General features: G+C 49.0%; 1 protein-coding gene across 5 annotated transcripts in view; it reads left to right on the top strand.

Annotated features, from left to right (window-relative positions):
• The window catches only part of N4BP2 (NEDD4 binding protein 2), a 1,381,310-nt gene that overhangs the window by 468,493 nt on the left and 894,484 nt on the right, over positions 1 to 18,333 (top strand). The gene's annotated exons all lie outside the window — the stretch shown is intronic.

The raw sequence follows: 18,333 nt of genomic DNA, 5'->3' as shown, positions 1-18,333 counted from the left end.
ATTTAGCAATCCTTTATTCAACAAAGCAGGTAACATCGCTGGAAATGTCACCGCTTTATCCTACTCGTTTCGGTGCTCCTGCACCTTGATCTCAGGCTGGTGCGCTGTGAGCAGAAACAAACTGGAAAAGTACAGCAATCCCTGGTTATATCGCCCTCTGCTGGGCTGTGCGAATTGAAAGGCTGTTTGGGACTTGTAGTCCTGCGTGTTGAAATAATATCCATAATGGATTCTGCTTCACTGCATATCTTGTTAGAACACTTGGATAGTGTCCCCAGTCCAGTCACCTGCTCTTATGCATGTCACCTTTCATCCTGCCATTGCGGTTTCTGTGTATCAAAAACCAGCAGCCCACTTCATTCTTGTGGCGGTGCTGTCCTCCCGACCTTGGCTGGCCGGTAAATATCATCCCAAAGGTTTGCCACAACGTTGAGGACGCACACGATGAGAGGCTGGATCAATTTAGGAATCCTTTATTCAACAAAGCACGTATTTTTATTTATTTTATTTTATTTGAAAAGTTTTATAAAGCGCTACTAGACCCGGAGGTATCACAGCGCTTTACATGAGTTACAGCAAGTTACAAGTTACATAGTAACATCACTTAAATCAAAGAGTCACAGGGGGAAGAGGGTGGGAGATAGGGAATACACAACGGGAAAAACGAGGAATACAGATGTCCGGCTGGGTAGGTGACGGGCAAGGGGATGAAACCAGGGCCAGACTCCTCTTTAGCTGCATATGATAGCTCCTCTGGGCTTTCGCCAAGGTTGCTCATATATCCAGGTGAGTACAAACAGTTTTGACACCCATGAGCCGTTGTAGGAGCTCCAGCAGAAGTTCAGAGGAACGTTATTTATGAGTTATATATAGTGCTGGCTAAACCCGTAGGTATCAGAGCGCTTTACATTAGGCTACACAATGTTACAGAGAATGAAAACAAATACACATTGGGAGAGGAAAGAAAGGTGAGACCAATCGAGAGGAGGGGGGAGTGGGAGTGTGAAGGGGGAGGATGAAGGAAAAGACGGCAGGAGAGAAGAAAGGAAGTCTGCCCAAAGACCGACTGGGTAGGTGACGTCAGAGGAGGGAATCCACAGCCCATCACCCCAATAGCTAAACAGGTTCCTCCATAGGGTATCAGTCAGATTGCTAGGTCTCAACTGACGAGGGAAAGTTCACAGAAGAAAGTCCAGTGGATAGACAGGGTGGGAACTATGGGCAAGGACGGGTGAGGGCAAAAGTCAATAGCTGGAAAGAGGAGAAGAGTAGAGCGGAGAGGGGTTAGGGGAGAAGGGAGAAAAGTCCATTAGAGAGACGCAGGAGAGTTGGCCCAAAGACCGGCTGGGTAGGTGATGGTCAAGGAGGGAAATCCATGGCCCATCTCCCCTTTAGCTCGCGAGTTAGCTCCACCGGGCGTCAGTCAAAATGTCTAGGACTCAGCTGCCGAAGGAAAGATCTCTGAGTCAAGTGTCACGGAGGATAAGTGTGGTCAGGTGAAGGCTGATCTAGAACAGGACGATGACCAATGTTTTTAGAACAGGAGAGATACTTGACCCACCAGCTCAGATTGGGAGTGCTCCGGTACCTCAGGAGTCCCCCGTGGCAGTAGTCAGGACTGGCCCCAGTCTCCATCTTGGGGACATACAGCAGGAGATGTGGACCAAGGTCCAGCAGGTCGTTGGGTCAGGAATCCGAAGGTGTAACAGGTACTCACTGTGGACGGTGAAGGTTCAGCTGAACGTCGGTTGCTCCTCATGGCAGCGATGGCACAGGCCCAAGATTTCACGGCACCGGGCATCTACCATCTCCCCAGCCGCAGTGACGGTGTGCACTGTGAGTTGGGAGCCGTTACGGTGTTGATTGAAGCGACATGATCGGGGAAATTACCGCTACTATTTTGGAGTCGGGCAGGGATAGGCAGTACCATGGTGCCGATCACTGTGTAGTGACAAGCACCGGACCAAAAAACAAGGTGTACCTTGAGGGGAGGAGTGTGAAATGCTTCCCTCATAAGCAGCAGGTGTTCGGTAAAGGCAATAAAAGTACTCCTAGACTGGTGCTCCATATTCTCCTGGGCAGCTCTAGTAGGGCAACGTGTCTTTTAACTTCAGTTGTGCTCCCCTCATCCGTGCTCATTTAATATGCACTGCCTGGTGGTGTAGTCCGCCATCTTAGGGTCAGGCATCCATGCTCTGGGTGGCCCATGCTGCATCTCCCCGAATCAGGGCACCCGAAGAGGCACACAAATTCTATATCCGGGGGACCCTCAGCGCCAGTGGGGCCCCCAATCGCCAACAGCAAAGGTTTCCTACCGGTTCTTGGCCAGTGCTCGTCACCACTCTCGGGAGCCTCTGCTCCTGTCACCACAGAGGCAGTCCTTCATGCGTTGCAGGCTCTTTGCCCCCCGCTGAACACTAATGCCAGCCCAATGAGCCTCCACCCGGTGGCCGGCCTCGCTGACCTGACCTCTGGCAACATGCAAGACTCATTCGCGGGGTCGCGGTCTCCTGCATGCACTCACCGGCCTCACAACTGAGAGCACCGCTCTCGGAGTCCGTCGCTGCAACATCACTGGAAATGTCACAGCCTTGCCCTACGCGTTTCGGTGCTCCTGCACCTATGCTGATGAATGTTTTAGACGTGATGAGTCTTTACACTTCAATTGAACACACCAATGGCCTACTAGCCATAAGGTACTTTTTAGAGGGAATATCATTGAAGTTCACAGAGCACAATGAAATGTTGATGGAATGTATAGGGTTCTGTTTGACAAATAATATCTTCCTGTTTAATAAACAATATTACCGCCAAATACGGGGTACAGCCATGGGCACCTGCTTCGCTCCCAGCTACGCGAATTTATTAGTGGCCTAGGCGGACAAATACAAGTCAGGTGTATCACAGCATGGTATAGATATATTGACGACTTATTTATACTATGGGAATATTCCCAAAAAGATGCAGAAGGCTACATTGCAGAGCTCAACAAAAATACTCTAAATTTACACTTCAGTAGCCACTATAGCACAACAGAAATTTCTTTCTTTGACCTAAAAGTTTTTGTGAGTGAGGATAAGATCTGTACGTCCATATTTAGGAAGGAAACTGCGGGCAACTCCATTTTGGAAGCAAGTAGCCGTCATCAAAAATCTCTGAAGAATAGTATACCTTATGGGGAGCTTCTCCATATGAAAAGAAATTGTACTTTAGAGAGTGACTTTCATGCGGCAGCATCCAAAGCGATAGAGAGATTCAAGATACGTGGCTACTGCCCAGACTTGCTGGTTAAAACCCTATCTAAAGTGGATAGAATTCCCAGACCGTGCCTATTAAGAGATGAAGAAAAACCTAAGTCTCAGGTGGGGGAAACCTTTAGGTTTATGACTACTTTTCCAATGAGGCAGGCACATTAAGAAAAATGTTGTGTCGTAACTGGCATATTCTGAAAACTGACTTGGTGATAGGCAGCACCCTCCCAGGTTACCCACAGGTGACTTAGACGGAGTAGATCCCTGAAAGATGTATTGATAAAAAGTCATTATGAACCTATCCCATTTATTCCAAGAATCAGTACACTTACAGGGTTTTTCCCCTGCTCTAAATGCAAGGCATGTAAACATAGTGCTAGAGTTCTATCCGACAAAATAACAGGTATGAAGCATAGCAAAGCTATTAATACATTTCTGACCTGCAACACCCCGTTCTGTGTGTACTGTCTGGTATGTCCATGTGCCAAACAGTAAATCGGGAGTACGATACACCCGACAAAACGTAGAATTCTAGAACACGCAAGAGCAATTGAAAACAAGGATTTTTCTTATCCTGTGTCGAAGCACTTTGCTAAATTCCACAAGAGTGATAGGAATCTTCTGAAATTTTTCTGCATTGACCATGTACCAGCAAGTGACCGGGGTGGTAATCGGGAGTTGATATTACGGCGATTAGAATCTAGATTTATTATAGATATGCAAACCACTATCCCGAATGGTCTGTACTCTGAAGAAGAGCTAGCAATCCACCTAGGATAAATACTGTTTCTGATTTAGGTATGATGAATGTATTGTGAGAAAAGATAGATAATTTGCCTTATATTATCACACATCTGCTGGCTAGCCCATCCAGGGCTTTATAACTTTAACTTTGAGGCACTGTATAAAATGTTGGGACCAATTGATGAACAAATGAATTTGGACCTACAAGTTGTCAAATGAATTTGAGGACCATTGTGCCCATTCAGTGCTCAATTCTGGACTAATATGTGATATCCATGAAGGGATCAATGTATCACAGTAAAAAGTGAATTACTGTGAATTAATTTTTGAATTTACCGATGTTGAGTATATCTCAATAATGAATTTAAAAGTATTTACTTTGTCTTTGTATGTTCTAATATGGCGCCTCTGTTTAACTTATGATTTACGGTTGAGTCCGTTTTTTATGTTGATTTGAAATGCACCGGAAGCTCCAGGAGTGCAACGGATATAAAGACTTGGAACTTATGGCACTATGTAAACAGTTGGGGAAAAAGGCGTGGAGCCGAACTGCGTCCTGTGTTCGTGTTTGTCTCAGAGGAATAAAATAACCGAGCAGTAACCTTGAACGAATGTGGTCCATTCCTTTCTTTGTGGGAGATGAAGCTTTCAGCTGGCTATATATATATATATATATATATATATATATATATATATATATATATATATATATATATATATATCTCCCCCCTACTGGCGGTCGCCCGTAGGTAGTTATAGTTAGGATTATTTTCAATAGAAAATCTCAACATTCTATTGTGAATAACTTTGGCGCCGGTTGAGGAATCTGCCTGAAAATTTCCTCAAATTTGCCTTGCGGTGCTCTGGTCCTTACCTGAAAGTTTGGGGGGATTTGTCAAGCGGGGGCCGAGAAAAACGGGGGGTCCCAAAACGTGTTTTCCCCATGTTAATTTCCATAGGGCGGTCGACCTCACTTTTAGCCCGAACGGCTGAATGGATTTCCACCAAACTTGGCAAAATTGTAGGGACTGGTAGCCCGATGTGCCTTTGCTATGTCTCAAGATATGTGCTCCAGTGGATTTTGAGTAATTTAGGTTCCAAAAAATATATATATCTATAGGCGCGCCCCGGGAAAGCGCACCGGGGCGTGAACCAGCGCGCTACGCGAGTTCGCGCGCGGAAAGCTGATTGGCTCTCGGGTGTCTGTAAACATTCCAAACAGTCCGGAGCGGCCGCCATCTTGTGTCTCGGTAGGATCGAGACACAAGAGGTGGCAAAAACAAAGGGGGAAATGACCATAAGGGGGCAGAGTAGACCCCCCCCTGACCCCCTAGGTTTGATGTGGGGGCCATAAAAGGGCCCCGCGGGGCAAAAAAATAAATAAATAAATACATTGGATTTGCGCTTGGGGAGCGCCCGGTACGCGCACCAGGGAGTGGACCGGTGAGCGTAGCATGGCGAAAACCCAGTTCATTCACTGCGTCACCTCTACGACCCTTTCTTGCGTCAATTCGTACCTTTTACATACATTACACCTGACGTAGGTATAATGTGGCGCAGGGGTTTACAAAGTGATGCATCTACCTAGATGCGTCACTTTGTAAATATGACTGAATAAGGTGCATTTTTTACAGCACTGGTGCGTCACAAAAAGTGACGCACCGGTGGCGTAAAAGTGACGCATGGCCTCATAAATGAGGCCTTCAGTCTTCTAGTCATGTGTCATATTAAAAATATGACGTATTATGTCGCAAGTACTTACAGATACGTCAGTATTTCAGACGTATCTGTAAGCGCAAAAGTGATGCATTGCTGGATTGTGTCACAAAAATTATGCAACTCCAGCAATGCATCCTTTCACATGGGGCCAGGCCCATGTGAAAGTGCCTGCATCAGTCTTACGCCTGCTGTGAAACAGGCGCAAGATTTGGACGCAACAGCGTCATAAAAGTGACGCAGTGATATCTCATAGATTTCACTGCATCACCTCTACGACCCTTTCTTGCATCAATACGTCCCTTTTGCATACATTACACCTGACGTAGGTATAATGTGGCGCAGGGGTTTACAAAGTGACGCATCTACCTAGATGCGTCACTTTGTAAATATGACTGAATAAGGTGCATTTTTTACAGCACTGGTGCGTCACAAAAAGTGACGCACCGGTGGCGTAAAAGTGACGCATGGCCTCATAAATGAGGCCTTCAGTCTTCTAGTCATGTGTCATATTAAATATATGACGTATTATGTCGCAAGTACTTACAGATACGTCAGTATTTCAGACGTATCTGTAAGCGCAAAAGTGATGCATTGCTGGAGTGTGTCACAAAAATGATGCAACTCCAGCAATGCATCTTTTCTTACCCTTCCACACCCCCGTTCCTTTTCTACATTTTCTTTGAATATCCACATTCCCCATGTTCACTCTCCTTCTCCTTACTTTCCTTCCCAACACTCACCTTCTTTCAGTACCCCTACTTCACTTCCTTTCTCCTCTCATACCTTTCTGTTCTTTCTTACTCATTTTCCTTTCCTTTATCAATGCACTCCACTTCACTTACTCTTTTTCATTTTTTTAAGAATATAGCTCTTTGATGAGAATTGGAGGTAGTTCTGAAAAGAACTTTTTTTTTCTTTTTTTAGAACAAAAACAAAAACAGGGAATGGAAACTGCTCAACAGGAGCAAAAAAAAAAAAAAATTAGGGCTGGGAACGGCAGCGATGGTTCTCCAATGCTTGAACCATGAGCAGAACACTGTGCTCCCCATTGCAAAGTAGCTGATCACAGTCTGCATTTAAGGACGCCTTTGTTAAATGCAGGCTGAATGTTCGGAACCAGCTCTTGATGTTGTTGGTCCTCCGGTTGATGTAGAGGCCCCATCACTGGGAACCTCTTTTGCCAGAGCCCTGACACTTTCCCGGGCAAAATCTGGGGGTGCCTCCTCTCCACATGGCGAATCATTGCGGAGTTCCCAAAAGAATATTTTTTAGTGGGGTCACCCCGTGACAGGACTGTGTGACAGATCCTGCACTCCACTTTTGGAGCATTTACCTTCTTCTGGTCATCAGGTATGGAAAGTTTGAGGAGGCTCTTCATCGATGAATTCATTGGAGTCATCATCACTGCTGGATGGTCTGGCAGCCATGATAATCTAAGATATCCAACAAAGAACCGAGAGCAAAAAGGCAGGTCTTTCAGTCACAAAAGTGAAAGAAGAAGTGAAGGAAATGGGTGGGGATTTCATTCTTTGTAAAAAAAAACTGTTAGCAACAAATGAAAAGTGTTATTTTAAGCTCACATGACTTGACGCGCTTACGCTGCGCGCACCAAAGCGCTTCCGGGGGCGCAGACGCGGCGCGAACGTGGGCTCTTCCGGGGGCGCATACGCGGCGTGAACGAAGGCGCTTCAGGGGGCGCTTACGCGGCGCGCCTAAGTGACGTTTTGATAGTTTCACGGAAATGCAAAATCATTTTCATTTCCTTATTCAAAAATACTGCTTTTATATGTATGGTATATGTATGGTACTAAATGTCTTGCGTTATTTTTTACTTTTCATTCATATTTTTTTTCACGAACGCAAGTAGCGCTCTGGTTGCGCTTTCAGGAGAGCTTACCGGTGGGCGCACCCAGAGCGCCCCAGGAATAAATGATTAAAAAAAATAAATAATTTAAAAATATTATTATAAAAAATAAAAAAATTGGAGGGCGACAATGGCGGACGTGGCTTCCTAGAGCTCCCGCCGGCCCGTCATTATTTTGCTTATTTATCCTGACTCCCGGACCTGATATTGGCCACGCAGCGACTTCTGAGGTAGCGGTGGACAGGGTGCACCCTCCGGTGCTGCTATTGGGTTCCCTGGTCCCGGGCTGGTGAGATCGGCAGCAGCGGCGCCTCCGGGCCTACCTGCAGCGTGGTGAGCCGGGGCCTCGATTTTGGGCAGACCCCGGCTGGGGGATCTCGGCATCGGCCGGCTGGCTCGCCGGCAGACCCCGTGCTTCAGTGACTGAGTGGCGGACGGCGCGGCTGGCAGAAGAGTGGCGGAGCTTCATACCGCCTGTGAGAACACCGACATCGTAGGGAGCTGTGGTGTGTCAGTGTCGGCGGCGGGCTCCGTGGACCGGGGAATCAGTCGGAGCCCCCCCGCGTTGCCGGACGCCATTGCTGCATAGAGGCGGGGAGCGGACCATCGGCACTTGCACTGCCCTAGGTGAGGCGCGCTTTGCCAGACACCCAGAGTAAGTGGGCCCCCACAGTACAGCCCCCTGTGCGAAGTGACCCGAGTCCCGGGGCGAAGTGCGGTGCCCCCGCCATATTGAAGAGTGCTCTGTTGCTGGCTGTGCTGGTGGGGCGGCTGGCGGAGCCCCGGGGTCTGCTTTGCCCGTTCTGAGCCGGGACCTGACTGGGGACCGGGGTGGCCCAGAGATATAGCGTCACCGGGGCGCCTCGCGCTTGGATGCCCTGCTATGCCCATCTCGACCAACAGGCCTCGGATTCGGTGGGTCAACGCCATCCTGGTGGACATTGGACTTGAATTGCGGTGAGTGGGGGGTCTGCCACGGGCACGGAGCAACCCATCTAAACCATCCTAGCCAATACCAGAGGCGGGGGTGGCAGTGGCTCCGCCAAACAAGGGCCAATCGACAAGTTTACTGGACCCAGTGGGGGACCCGGGGCCTCCGGGGGTGGCCAGAGCACGGGACCTGACAACGCAGCCTTGATGGCAGCCATCACGCAATCAAGGGACATGTTAGACGCTAAAATAGGTGCGGTGGGAGCTGATGTAACATTACTACGACAGGATCTCCGCAACGCAGTCGCTCGCATCACAGAGGCCGAGACCAGGATCACGGGGTGGAGGGCGATGTGAACACCCTGCAACTGAAAGTGGCGGAGATGGACAGGATTCAAAAAGGGCTGGCCCTCCGCGTTGAGGATGCAGAAGGGCGAGCACGCAGGAATAACCTCCGCTTCGTGGGTTTTCCGGAAGACTGTGAGAAGGGGCCCATGGATGAATTCCTGACACGGTGGCTGGAGAGCTGGCTTCCCCCGGACGTCCTGACGCGCTGCTTTGTGGTGGAGCGCGCACACAGAGCCCTGACGCAGAAACCGCCAGTGGGAGAGCGGCCTCGGCCAGTCATAGCCAAAATACTGAATTTCCACAACAGAGACACTATACTACGGGAGGCGAGGGCCAAGGAGACTCTGCTGTTCGACAATCACAAGATTATGATTTTCCCAGACTATACCAAGCAGGTACAGCAGCAGCGTCATTCCTTCCTGGCGGCGAAGGCCAAACTGCGTGGTCTGAAGATCCAATATTCATTGCTGTATCCGGCCCGAGTTGTTTTTCAGTCCAAGACCCACTTCTTTGATACCCCGGAGGCAGTGTTCAGGTGGACGGATGAGACGGTCAGGCTTCAACCGAACGCCCAACCGGGCCTGGGCTCTGGACCATCGCGTGGATCGTCGCAGGAGAGGGGTGACTCTGCCGTCAGGGGTAAACAACACAGGAAATCTCGGTCACGGAGACGCTCCCTGTCTCGCAGTGGCCTACAGGATGGGACGCAGCTCGACACCGATCAATCGGGAAAGGAGAACTGAACACTGTAGGAGTCCAGCCCTCCTTCTTTAGCGCCTGTCCATTGATGGACTCCACAGAGGGCCCTGTGTGACTGCTTCATCGGCAGAGCGGATAGCATTTGGTGCTGTGCGACCTGGACCTTGGTCTAGACCGGGGGGAGCAATACTGGTGGTGTCTGGCTGCCTCGTTCTACTTGAGTTCAGAAAACTGTGGTACAATGGGGTTCGCGGTACTGACCTGTAGGGCGGCCTAGTCCTCCCACGGAAGGGGGTGGCCCTGAGGGAGGGTCCTGTTGGTTGGTGGGTATAGTTGGGATCCATTGGTATGGTTGGCTTTGGGCGCTCTGTTTTGGGCCCGAAGCTCCCCATGCCGCGACAGGTACTTCAGTGTTTCATGAGGTATAGGGGAGGGGGGGGGGGGGAGAACGGGTGTTGGCAAGTTGTGGGAGCGGTGTTGGAGGGAAGTGACGGGGGGTGGGGGGTGTTTTGAGGGGGGTGCACCTGATCTCTACTGCATTGACGTTAATGGTGTTGAGTGCCTGGGCTGGGTCCTGGGGTCCTCGGAGATTTTTCCATCGGGACAATGGCTGATACTCCAAGGCAGGAACTCGCTGGAGACTCTATGCGTATATTAAGCTGGAACGTCAGGGGGTTGCTGGACAAAATTAAGCGTGGGGCGGTCTTGCGCTGGGGAAAAAGGGATTCAGCTGATGTAATGCTATTACAAGAGATGCACATGCTGGGGACAAAGGTGCTGAGCCTACAGCGATTTGGTTACCAACAGGTATTTCATGCAGGGTTCTCCAGGGGCTCGAGGGGGGTAGCAGTCCTTATCCATCGGAGGTTGTCTTACACCCACGAGCGTCACTGGATTGATCCGCAGGGTCGCTATGTGTTTGTTAAGGGTATGATTGGTACGGAACCGGTGGTGTTTGGTAGTGTATATGCCCCCCCCCCTTTACAATGGTCCTTGGCAGAGAATGTAAATGTAAAATGTCAAGGTATTTGTAGAGCGCACTGTCACCAAGCGGTTTCCTGGCACTGTTACTCATACCGCTAAGGAACCCATCCTGGCTTTCCCTGTGAAGTGTCCACTCCTGGGCACCCCCAGGGTGAAGCCAGGCATCCTAGCGCTGTTGGGGCCGGTGTGGAAGTTAAGCAAGCTATTGCCCAGAGTTGCAGCGTGGGGCCCATGATTAGAATAGGCACCGAGGCGAGAATTGTCAGGTCCGAGGAAATTGAGCCCAAGACCTGCCGAGGCGGGAATTGAACCCTGGTCCCGGGCCAGAGCTCTGCATCAGGGTCTGCCGTTCTAACCATTGAGCCACACTCCTCCACAACTATTTGAACTGTGGGCCGAGATCCCAGACTCTTTAGCCGTGATAGGTGGTGATTGGAATGATGTGGTGGATGTGTGCCTGGACCGTAAGAGGTTGCAGGGGACTGTGGGGTGGGCCTCCCCTACTCGGTTAAAAGCAATGATTGATGGGCTGGGCTGGGTGGATGCCTGGAGACACTTGCATGCCATAACGCGTGAATATACATATGTGTCTGCTGTGCATGGCTCCTTCTCATGGCTAGACTGTGTGTTTATACCGGGAGCCTTCCTTGACAGGGTAAAACTGGCCGCAATTCAGCCTAGGGGGCTATCCGATCACTCTCCTGTTGTGGTACGGATCGAATTGCGCAAGAAACGTCAGCCATTCCGATGGCGGATGTCCTCATGGCATCTCCAACAGGTGGACTATACACAACATATGCGCAGCGCAGTTGCCCACTACTGACAGGAGAATCTGGTAGAGGGGGTGGATGGAGTGACGGTCTGGGAGGCCATGAAGCCCACTTTGAGAGGCATAGACATTGCATGGTGTGCTGCTGCTCGTCGTCGTCGTCGAAAGGCCATCGTCGCGGCTGCGGCACAGGTAGAAGTGTTGGAGCGACGGTGTCGGGGGGATGGTGACAAAGTGGCGATACGACTGCTCCTGCAAGCGCAGCAATCCTATGCCTCGGTCTTACTAGACGAGGCTCGACAAGCGTGGCTGGCCACGCTTAGCAGGGTATACCAGTGGGGCGATAAGTCCTGCATCATGCTCCATAGGCTGTGTCAACGGACTCTACAGCCGGTCACGCTGCCGGGCCTCACTGATGGTGAGGGAACTGCCATAACGGACCCTGCGACTCTCACGGCGAGCTTCGCCCACTACTATGCGGAGCAATATGCTCACCGGTACAGTCTCCCACCGGACGCGATTGACAAGTTCATCGCTGACCTGCCCCCCCCGTGCAGTATCAGACGATGGCAGGAAAGCTCTAGACCTCCCCTTGACGGCGGAGGAACTGGGAGATGCGCTGGGGCAGCTCAACACGGGTAAGGCGCCCGGACCGAGTGGAATCCCCAGTGAATTTTACAAGAAATTCCACCTGCAGCTGGGACCGCACTATAGGCGGGCGTTGGAGGCAGCGCGGGAACGAGGTAGCTTGCCGGTGGACTGGCGCCAGGCTGAAATTGTAGTTTTCCAGAAACCGGGTAGGCCTCCCGACCGAAATGAGTCCTATCGCCCCATATCTTTGCTCAACTTTGAAGCCAAGTTATTGGCCAAAGCATTGGCGAACCGCCTTCTCCCATATATTGCAGACTTGGTCCATCCGGATCAGGCAGGCTTCATGCCGCATAGGGCGACGCGCCACAACATCAGACGTGCGCAGGCGGCGGTCGACGCTATGGGGGCGACTGGAGAACAAGCGGCGCTACTACTGGCAGACATCGACAGGCATTCGACTCGGTCAGCTGGACGTACCTCTTCGCCCTTTTGCCGCGCCTTAACCTGGGCCCGGTGTTTGTTTCCTATGTCAAGCTGCTGTACACAGACATCACTGCTTCGGTGCGTGTCTCAGGGGCGATTTCAGAGAAATTCTCCATTGCCAGGGGGACCCGACAGGGATGCCCCCTATCCCCTTACCTCTTTGCGCTGGCCATGGAGCCATTGGCCGCATGGGTGCGCATCGATGAACAGCTTTGTGGCTTTGTGTGGGGGGCGGGGCTCTCGGATAGAATCGCGCTATATGCGGATGATGTCCTCTTCTTTATGACCGATCTTAACCGCTCTGGCCCTCGAATATTGGAAATAATGCGTATATTTGGAGAAGTGTCGGGACTCTTCCTTAACCCGCGCATGTCGACCCTGTGGGTGCTGGGCGGGGAGTCAGGGACTTACCCCTGGGCATCGGCCTTGCAGGTAGCGGTCGGTGGTCTAAAATACTTAGGAGTCTTCCTGTCTGAGTCTGCCGCAATTGCGTGGGAGCGCAACGTGCTGCCGGTGTGGGATAGAGTCCAATCGGACATCAAAACCTGGTCTCGCATGCCTCTCAATATCTATGGTAGGTCTGCAATCTTTAAAATGGTCGCCCTCCCGCGGCTCCTATACCAACTACAGAACCATCCACATAGGGTCGAACCACAATGGTTCCGTCGAGTAAATTCGGTGCTGGGCCGCTTTCTGTGGGCGGGGGGTGCCTCCAGAGTGGCGCTACGGACTTGCTTCTTATCCACATATTGTGGAGGTCTAGCTACATCGGACCTTCTGTCCTTCAGGCCTCCCACTTATTGGTTCTGAACGAGTGGTGGTACGGCGACCGCAACGACCCTGCATACGCACTGGAACGCGGAAGAAACTGCCTCAGGTCACTCAGGTGGTCTTCATGATCTGGAGACAGGTACTGCACCGCATGGGCTGGTGGGTTAGACTGACGGCGGAAACCCCACTATGGAACAATGGACAGCTTCCCGCACTGGCCTCGTTGACGGGGTTTGGTGGCTGGGGCTCTATCGGAATTTCGTCACTTTGTCATGTTCTTTCTCGGACTACCCTCAAATCCTTCCAAGACCTTAGCTCCGAATTTAGTATGCCCAAGACCCAATTCTTTAAATACCTACAATTCCGGCATGCGCTTGCACCTAGTCTCGTTGGGCTGGACCAGCTTCCCGAATTTAGCCCAGTGGAAGCAAAGCTCTTCATGGGAGATCTGGGGGATAAGAAAGTCTCCAAAATATACCAAACGCTTGTCACCCACTGCTCCTCTTCCCTACTGTCGCTGAAGGCCTCCTGGGAGACGGACATTGGTCCTTTGGATGAGGATGACTGGAGGGAGGCCCTGGAGTCCCCCCGTGGGGCTGCCATAGCCGTGCGACTCCGGTTTATACAGTTCAAATACCTACATAGGGCCTATTACACCAGAGAGAGACTGTGGAAGGCTGGCCTCATTGCTACTCCGGAATGTCTGCGCTGTGGGACTGAGAGAGGCACGCTGCTACATACTGTGTGGTCCTGTGTGGGTCTGACCCGATTCTGGAATGGGGTGTGGAATTGTTTGTCGGAGGTGCTGGGGTGGGACCTTCCTTGTATGCCCAGGCTGGTCTTCTGCATGTCCTAGAAAATGTGGGTGGGAACATCTACAAGCGTCACCTCCTGTTGTTGGGCCTAGTGGTGGCCAAGCGGGATCTGGAGAGGGCATGGAAGAGTGACCGGGCTCCTCCACTAAGCGCCTGGAAGGCGGGCCTGGATTTTCTCATAGGGCTAGAATTACCAGTGTTTGAAGCCAGGGGGTGCCCCCGGAAACACTACAAGATCTGGAAGCGGTGGGCGGATTACAGAGGGTTGACCTTGGAGCCCCCAATTGACTTAGATGATGGACTGCCTACAGATGGAGACTTCGGGGCCTTCGGGTGCTCGATACCTACTGTATTCTATTCATGTGCTGCGGTTGAAGGTGATCACGTGCATTGGGCTAGGGTGGGATAAGGGGTGGGTAGCCGGGGCGTTGGGTGGTTGGCGGGGTAAAGGGGTGCGGGAGGGGGGCGATTTAAGCGTTTAGGCTATGTATACATCCTGCTACATGTTTGCCATTTGACAGTGTCCTCCTGATTGTGGAGAACTGTACCTATGCTATGCCTAAACAGTCAATAGCAGTTGTGAAAAAAAAATAAAAAAATTATAATTAATACTTACGCAAAAGAGCAAATTAAAAAAAAATCGTAGGTTAGAAACTCGATATAGAAAGAAATTAGCTTTTAAAAAACCTTTGAAATTCAGTGAAAAAACCAGAGATTTCACACCAGTTATAGTTAGGAATTAGCATTTAAAAAACCTATTAAATTCACTGAAAAAACCATAGGTTTCACACCAGTTATAGTTAGCTGGAAATTTTACTGACATAAAACCATTGAAATTCCCACGTTATAGTTAGTTGGACTCACTATATCTTGCGCGCCTGCAATGCACTGCTGATGACGTCACATATTACATCACTTATTCTTGCGGGTAGTATTCTGTGGGGGATTTTTGGCTCTTCCCCTTCCTGTTCCAGCCACCCCTCCGAATTCTTCTTCGTCGTCCGGTGGTCTTGTTTTGCCGTCTCTTAGCCAAGTTTTGCGTATGAGATCGAATTCCATCTGGTCAACTTGCCGATACACGGCTTCAAACTGAGAGTTTTTGAAATCTGGCGCCGTAGATTTCGAGCGCTATTAAGGTATGAATATGTATATATACAACCTAAAAAAAGGCCGCGCTATTTACATGTGAAATTAAATGTTTTTTGTGCCGTCATTGCTTTCTATGCACAGCTTGCAATGACGCGTTTATAAACAGCCAGGAAACACTAGCTATGTGCAAAACACTGACGAAGGACTAGATGTCCGAAACGTGTCCGTTTTTGTTGCCGGATTAAAAACTTTTGACCACGGAGTGCTTCGACTTTGTTTGGAGATTTAAGCAGAGTTTTTGAGCCTGGATTTTGACACGCGGTACTGGCGTGTTGAAGCACCCGCCCACGAGTGCCCTGGGATTGCCTGGTACAATTGGAGCTTGAATATATATATATCTCCTACTGGCGGTCGCCAGTAGGTAGTTATAGTTAGGATTATTTTCAATACAAAATCTCAACATTCTATTGTGAATAACTTTGGCACCGGTGGAGGAATCTGCCTGAAAATTTCCTCAAATTTGCCTTGCGGCGCCCCGGTCCTTCCCATAAAGTTTGGGGGGGATTTGTCAAGCGGGGGCCGAGATAAAAGGGGGGTCCCAAAACGTGTTTTCCCCATGTTAATTTCCATAGGGCGGTCGACCTCACTTTTAGCCCGAACGGCTGAATGGATTTCCACCAAACTTGGCAAAATTGTAGGGACTGGTAGCCCGATTTGCCTTTGCTATGTCTCAAGATATGTGCTCCAGTGAATTTTGAGTAATTTAGATTCAAAAAAATATATATATCTATAAGCGCGCCCCGGTACGCGCACCGGGGCGCTAACCAGCACGCTACGCGAGTTCACTCGCAGAAAGCTGATTGGCTCTCGTGTGTCTGTAAACATTCCAAATAGTCCGGAGCGGCCGCCATCTTGTGTCTCATTAGGATCGAGACACAAGAGTTGCCAAAAACAAAGGGGGAAAAGACCATAAGGGGGCAGAGTAGACCCCCCCCCCCGACCCTCTAGGTTTGATGTGGGGGCCATAAAAGGGCCCCGCGGGGCAAAGAAAGTTGTTTTCGTTTTTTTCCGATTTGCGCGGGGGAGCGCCCGGTACGCGCACCGGGGAACGTACCGGGAAGCGTACCCTGGAAAAAAAAAAAGAGAGACAGTTTTTTAAAAATGTAGCATTTTTATATAAATTGGAGGTCGTTCTGAAAAGAACTGTTTTTTTAAATATTTTTTTGTTTTTTTGAACATTTTTTATTTTTTTGGGCTTTTCTGAACAATTTTATATTTTTTTGTAGTTTTTCTGGGGTCAAACAAAACACAGGGAATTGCAAACAGCTCAAGTGGAGCAAAAAAAAAAGAAAAAAATTAAAGTTGCTTGCTGCAGTGATGGTTGTCTGCATCTCGATTGAGTAAAGTGATGCTTTGCTCACCATATGAAATTGTTTTGTTGCAATATATGCAAACAAATGTAAATTTTGCAAACCTGGTTTGTACATTAGGGACCATCTCCCTAGCCTCTGCACCCGATGGAGTGGGTTGATTGGAGGTGCTTGAAGAAGAAGGATGGGGAGGGTTCTTGGTCAGTTCCCTGACCTCTGCTGCAGAATAATTGTTCGGGTGCTTCCTCTGCATATGTCTAATCATAGTGTGGTTCCCAAAAGAGTATTTTTTGTTTGGGTTCCCTCTTGACAGTTGTTGGTGACAGATGAGGCAAGTCACCTTAGCTGCATTCACTTTTTTTGCACCCCTTGGCATCTTGAAAAACTCCCAAATAAAATGTTCCTTGGGTCTGTATGGGGGATTGTCCTCAGGCAGATATTGCATCTCATCCTGCTCCTCTTCGTCCTCCTCCTCTTCTTCTTGACCACCAATGTGGTCTTGTGGTGGTCCTTGTGGTGGTGGTGGTGGTGGTGGTGCAGATGCACCTGCAGCTGCTACTAGTGAAGCCATTTCTCATAGAATGAATGCAGGTCTTCTTCACTCAAACAAAGTGAAAATGAGGAAAAAAGGTGGGGTCTTTCATCATTTGGAAAACAAAACTGTTGTGAACCAATCAAAAGTGTTATTTTCAGGTCTCATGACCTGGGCTTTTTTAATCATTTGGAAACTAAAAGTGTTGTGAACCAATCAAAAGTGTTATTTTAAGGTCACATGACCCGACGCGCTTACGCTATGCGCCCCGGTGCGCGCCCGGCGATGCTTACGTTGCGCGATCGTATGCGCTCGGGTGCTTCCGGGTGCGCTTCACTCATGTCATGAGTGATGTAATATGTGACGTCATCAACAGTGCATTGCACGCACAAGTTATAGTGAGTCCAACTAACTATAACGTGGGAATTTCAATGGTTTTATGCGAGTAAAACTTCCAGCTAACTATAACTGGTGTGAAACCTATGGTTTTTTCAGTGAATTTAATAGGTTTTTTAAATGCTAATTCCTAACTATAACTGGTGTGAAACCTATGGTTTTTTCAGTGAATATATATATATATATATATATATATACACTGCACATTATCCTTGTTGTTTCCAAAAGATGACCACGACGCCGTGTGTAGCTGGCTCAAAATTAATTTATTTCGGACTGACTCGAACGTGTTTCGGCTGTCCTTGCAGCCTTGTTCACCGATATTTACAAAGTCAGAAGCAGCCATTTTTAAACTCAACATAGTGCATGTCACGTGTTGTACTACAAAACAATTAAAAGTGTAGACAGACTCGTAGTTTTTACGATATTTACATGTTAAGTCCTGTTTGTGTAATATAAACAATTCTAATATCAAACTTAGGAATACATCGCATGAATGAATAATGGCAAACAACCAAAATAAAAGTTATTTCACATATATTTACAATGTATCTTTAGCGCACCTTATCGCTGTACTCTCTGAATCTAATAGCGCTGTGCGTGCATCTTGTCTATCGGGCGCAATCATCGCACCATTGGGTACAAATAAATTGGTCCAGGGCAATTCTTTCAAATTCACCATATTGCACCTTTTTATGCCCAAGTGGGCAAATTTATATAACCACATTTTGTAGACATAATTATGTCTACCGACTGTTAAGCCCCTGTGGGCATACTCTCATGGTGCAAAATTGTATCCAGACAAGACTTAAATAACCAACAATTTCTTTGTTTATGTAAATCATTTTCGGTCATAGCCTAAAATACTCGTCTGTACAAAGTGCATTAAAAACATATTGACAGCATTTTGTTGTCTTCCTATTATCAATTCATTTTACTTACAAATGTGTATACATATCTCCCTCCATGTAAAGCCCC

The sequence above is a fragment of the Lissotriton vulgaris genome, chromosome 3_2, assembly GCF_964263255.1.
Source record: "Lissotriton vulgaris chromosome 3_2, aLisVul1.2, whole genome shotgun sequence".
NCBI lineage: Eukaryota > Metazoa > Chordata > Amphibia > Caudata > Salamandridae > Lissotriton > Lissotriton vulgaris.
The sequence above is the reverse complement of the archived record's forward strand: the minus strand, read 5'-3'. Positions and strand labels throughout refer to the sequence as shown.